Source organism: Rattus rattus, chromosome 11, assembly GCF_011064425.1.
Source record: "Rattus rattus isolate New Zealand chromosome 11, Rrattus_CSIRO_v1, whole genome shotgun sequence".
NCBI classification, from domain to species: domain Eukaryota; kingdom Metazoa; phylum Chordata; class Mammalia; order Rodentia; family Muridae; genus Rattus; species Rattus rattus.
Window position 1 is genome coordinate 52881560 of NC_046164.1, and position 6000 is coordinate 52887559.

Here is a 6000-nt window from a genome sequence, read left to right on the forward strand (position 1 = left end):
TCGGATTCCCTGGACCTGGACTTACAGGTGGTTGTGAGTTGCCTTTTGTGGGTGCTAAGAACCAAAACCAGGGTTGACTAGTCACTGTAGGTTCATTTCAATTCCGTTATGTGAGTGTGTATGCATATGATTTATGTGTATACGTATGTGGGCACACACATGTGGTAGCATGCACGGGGAGGTCAGAAGACAACTTGTGGGAGTCTGTGCTCTCTTTTTGCCAGATGGGTTCTGCAGATCAAATTCAGATTATAATTCATGATGTCATATATCATTAACCATTGAGACATCTAACCATCCTCTAAATACATACACACATACACACATACATACATACATACATACATACATACATACATACATACATACACTTTTGTTTTTAACCCTGGATGGCCTGAAACTCACTATATAGACCAGGGTAGCCTCACAGAGATCCCCTTGCCTCTGCCTCCAGAGTGCCAGGATTAAAGGTGTGCACTGCCATAACTCTTGAAAACAGATATTTTAAAGGGAAATAGTAGGTACCATAAGATCTAGGAAGATTGGACAGGGAATGAGAGTCAGGTGTGGGTTAGGAGCTGACAGAGCCCTGAATGAGGAGGGAGGAGTCCCGTGGATGTCCAGGAGAGCAATCCAAGTGGGGAGAGCACAACTGCAGGCATTGAGCTGTGACATGTCTGCTTGCTATACATCTCCTCTCGCCAGAGAAGGTGGAAGAGACCACAGAGGAAGCTAGGATATCTGGCAGCAGCACGTCACAGTGGCCTTCAAAGAGCACATGAGGGGCCCTGTAGAGAGTACACAGCCTTCAACCCATTTTCCTGGGTGGTCCAATCTTTCTGCAGTTTCTAATCTCCCTAAATCCTGTCTTCCCACCCATAAGTCCAAGTACTGTTTCCCACAAAACCCCTTCACTCGGAGGGCAGGAATGAGTTTTGATTCCTGACAATGAGAAGAGCTTATCCCAAAGCCACAGTGATTTGGTGTGACAGCTTCTGGCCTTTGCTTTCTTGGACTCCCTCCATCCTCCTTTCTAGCAGCCCTGTGTCTTCAGGTGCCTATGGCGCTCACTCATTCTCCCCACCCCAGCTGTGTGATGGCTTTCCCCTAAGAGCCTCTGTCACCAAGTCATTTGTGAACCCTCCTTCTGTGATAGCTTGAAAACCACCACTTCCCTAGAACCCAAATCCCACTGTCCATGGCTGCATATTTACTCCAAACTGATTGCCTAAAAATTAAAATCATTGTTATCTTTAGCCATTCAATGGCTGATTGGGAATATTTTTTAAAAAATTATTTTTATATTTACTTATTTAGCATGCGTGTGTGTGTGTGTGTGTGTGTGTGTGTGTGTGTGTGTGTGTGTGTTAGGGGGCATATTCATCATGGCATGGTATATACCACAGAGTATGAGGGGGTCAGATGACAGTTTTTGTAGTTAGTTCTCTTCTTCATTATGTGGGTCCTAGGAATCGAACTCAGGTCATCAGCATTGACAGCAAGCATCTTTACCTGTTGAGCCATCCCTTCATCCCCAGTCTGGGGGCTCCGATCAACGTGTGGTATGAATGAATGATGGGATAGCTGAAGACATCTGAGTGTTGGCTGGGTTGGACGGCCCATCAAGCTCACTCCACAGCTGACTGTTGATGATCACCTGCAGTGTCATCAGAGTGTCACTGTCAGATGGCAACTATCATGGTGGCTTGCTTCTGAAAGGGAGTGGCTCAGGGAATCAGGAGCTTGATGGGCTGGCATTGCAGATCACCCCCAGTCAATTTAACTGGCTACCACGAAGACCGGCAGCAAGGAGATGGGAGCGGAACTGCTCTGAGCGGAAGCAGAGACCCAGAATTTCCAGCTCTCTTCAACCTACCACAGCTTTGACCATTCCACACGCCAACTCTAGCACGGCTCACCTCTTAAGCATCTCTGTACTTTGCTCTAAATTTTAAGCCTCTGATGAGATACTACAGCATGTGCAACCCATGCTTCTCGTTCACTGGTTATATTAGATGTGCTGCTTAGTTTTATTCTTTCCAACTTAACATAAGCTAGGGACATCTGGGAAGAGGGAAGCTCAGTTGACAAAACACCTCCATAAAGTTAGCCTCCAGGCATGTCTGATCCGGCATTTTCTTGATCAATGATTAATATGGGAGGGCCCAACCTTGTGTGAATGGTGCCATCCCAGGGAGGGTAGCTACTTCTGCGTTGTATAAGGAAGCTAAGTGAGGCAACCATAGGGGAGCAAGCCAATAAACGTGCTTCCTCATGGCCTCTGCTTCAGTTCCTGGCCCCAAGTTCCTGCCTTGAGTTGCTGCCCTGACTTCCATTCACAATGGACTGTGAGTTGTAAGATATAATAATAATAAGCCACTCCCCCCCCATTGCCTCTGGTTGTGGTGTTTATCACGTAGTGCACACTAGGACAGTAGCAATAAACAGTAGCGAGGTTGCTCTACAATGCACATCATAACATCTGTTACAGCGAATCTCTACCCTGACAGGATTTATATCCCCATTACACCGAAAAGGAAAGAGGCACAGAGAGATTAAGTCTTGCCCATCATTATTTAGTAAGTTCTGTGTTCTTATTCAGTCTCTCCTCTCCTGCAATACCTCAGTCTTGGCACAGACCGCAGACAGAGCAGGTTAAACAATGGCTGTTCATCTTCAGAGTTCCAGAGGCTGAAAAGTCCAAGATCAGGGTGAGGCCGAGGAGGGCTCCATTCCTGGCATGCTGACTTCTTCTCAAACCCTCATATGAGAGAAGTGGGATGAAGAAGTCCTCTCTCTCTCTCTCTCTCTCTCTCTCTCTCTCTCTCTCTCTCTCTCTTATGTGTGTGTGTGTGTGTGTGTGTGTGTGTGTGTGTGTGTGTGTGTGTGTATTGCATGCACGCATACAGTATGTTTTAAAGGTACTACCAATCTTAAGGGCTCCACCCTGATGACCTAATTAATGACCTCTGACAGACCTCACCTCCTCGGGACTACATACTAGAGATTAGGTGTCCTAGTTGGCTTTCTACACTGTGTTAACCATCATGACATCAAGAGGAAGAAAGGGTTTTTTTCAATCCTCCACACAGCCCATAAGGAAGGAAGGCAGGGCTAGAGGTCAGGGCAGGCAGGAGTTTGGAGGGAGAAACTGAAACAGAGACCATGGAATAACAATGCTTACTGACTTGATCTCTGTGGCTTGCTCAGTTTACTCTTTCTATACAACCCAGGGCCAGATACGCAGGGGTGACACTGCCCACAGTGCACCAGGTTTTCCCACATCAACCATTATAACTGTAAAATGCCCCCACAGACTTGCCTGAAATACAGTCTGGGGAAGCATTTTCCCAATTTGAGGTTCCCTCCTCCAGATGACCCTGGCTTGTATGAAGCTGAGAAAAACCCAAACCAGCACATGAGGACTTCAACATAAAATAGGATGAGGGTGGTACAGGGACATAGCAGGCAATGAGGCAAAGTCACGGTGTTCTGTTTACTGAAGTGTCCCCGGGAAGGGCAAGAAGAGAGAGAGCAGTACTGAAGGCCAGTGGCATTAGGAAACCACCAACGGCTCCCAGTAGGGACAGTCAGAGGTACCCGCAGCTCCAGCCCTCAGGCCCTTAGCAACCTGCTAAGCAGAGTGCGGCATAAGTAGGGGCTTAGCAGGGAGCAGGAGTATTATTGGATCCGAGGGACTGATGTAAAAGTTCCCTCCCAAATTCCAATTTCCTATCTGCCAAGATAACTGATAGAGGCTCTCGGTTCAGCAGCACCCCCGCTCGGGCCAGCACCCCTCTACTCGAGAGTTTCTGGATCGCTTCCTCCCAGCTAGAATGCTGATTTCCTCCCTGTTAGGAAGCACTGCCATATTCCTGCACAGTGAGAGCCTACTTGGAAAAGATTCCATTTTCATCCTGGAGCATCAATCTGTGTTCAGCAGGCCGCTCTCTATAGAGAAGCAGACATGACGTGGACACTTCATATCCAAGGAGAAGACAAATCTAACTCCGGTGTGTTCTACGTGAAATAACCCTTTACACCTCTGTCCTGTGTGCACTATGTCCTTTATGTCCTTTATGCCCAAGAATCTAAGAAAGAAGGAAAGAAAGAAAGAAAGGAAGGAAGGAAGAAAGAAAGAAAGAAAGAAAGAAAGAAAGGAAGGAAGGAAGAAAGAAAGGAAGGAAGGAAGGTAGGAAAAACGGGGAAAAAAAGACAGCTACTATGCCACATTAATGGCTACAGTTGGCAAAAAGTGGACACAGAGACTGTTTGCCCCTGTCACCAGCAGCCTCCACAGTTAGGACTGTGTCCGACCTCGTGGCATCCGTAGTGTCCTTGAAGGACGTCTGTGAACGGTAGCTCCACGCTTGGACGTTAATGTGCGGGCGAGCAAGCGTGTCTTTGACATTTCAAGGACACAGCTATGCAGCCCCTGTGCACCCTGAACATCAGCAAAGTGTTTTCCTGCTCGGCCAACTTTCTTAACCCTTTGTAGTCAATTCTGCTTCTGACAAGTCCGCCGCTCAGGCCTAGGGAGCATAAAATGGAACATCAGCCTTTCCAAAACACTACCTTAACTCAGAAAGTTGGAAACTAGAGAACAATGCCACGTGCTCTATAAACCCGTGCTAAAAATGACATCTACTCGTGTATTTAAGGTTTATTAGAACTGTCATGGGGGCCATCACAGACACACTGTCATCCCATGTGACTGCCAGTCACACCGGATATTTTCGTCTCTGCCCTGTCTCCACTTCCATAGCCAGTCTCCACATTGCTGCCAGTCCTACACTTTTAAATCCTGAAGTCAGAGAGCTGGGGAAGATGTCTGTCTGTGCAGTGCTTGTCACTAAAGCACAGGGACCCAAGATTGATCCTCAGAACTTATATTTTAAAGAAAAAAAGGACACCGGTACCCATTTGTAATCCCAGCACTGGGGCAGTGGAGTCCAGTGGATCTTTAGGGGACCATGCTAGCCAGTCTGGTCTCTAAGTCAGGGAGAGACCTAGTTTTAAAAAAGAAAAAGGAGAAAAAAATGAGGTAGGCAACTCCTGAGGAATGACACCCAAGGTTGTTGTCTGCTGATCTGCATATGCATGTACACACATACACATGCACACACACACACACACACACACACACCCCACAGAGAGAGAGACAGAGACAGAGACAGACAGAGACAGAGAGACAGAGAGACAGACAGAGACAGAGACAGACAGAGACAGAGAGACAGAGACAGACAGAGACAGAGAGACAGAGACAGACAGAGACAGAGACAGAGAGACAGAGACAGAGAGATCAGACTTACAATCTTTTATTCAAATATCCAAGAGTCTGTCTGGATCATATCCTGGTCTTATTTCCAAGAAGCTTCTAGATGGTTTGTCTCTGTCTACATTTCCACATCAATAAAGACCTAGCCTCGGGGCCTTTACATTACATCTCCTTTGTCTGAAATGTTTATTCATTTGGCTTGTGATCCGAATGTCTGTTCACGTGACATTTATGCTGTGGCTTGAATGGCCCCACCAGAGCTCATGTGAAATTTAAGTCCTGTTGGGAAACATTGGGTAAGTAGAAAATGAATTTGACTGTGGTATTTGGAGGTAGGACTTCTGGGAAATAAGTAAGGTTCATTAAGGAGATGAGGGTGGGGCTCTAGCACGATGGGTTCGTGGCTTTTTAAGAAGAAGAGACAGGACCTGGGCAGGGACTTTTGCCTTGCCGTGTGGTACGGTACGCTGAGACTCCACACCTGCAGCCAGGGTGTCAGCTATGGTCACATTTCTCAGCCTCCAGAATGGAGATCCAAATATACCTTTACCTTTAAAAATTACCCCTTCTGTGGTATTGTTATACCAACAGAAAATGGACTAGGACACCCACATCAGGACCCGTCTCCACCACGGGTCTGACTACACCCCATCTCTCTTCAGTCTCTATTGCCCTGCTTGCTTTTCCCTCCCTTCACCCCTAAACTACTCCTGGCACATTCA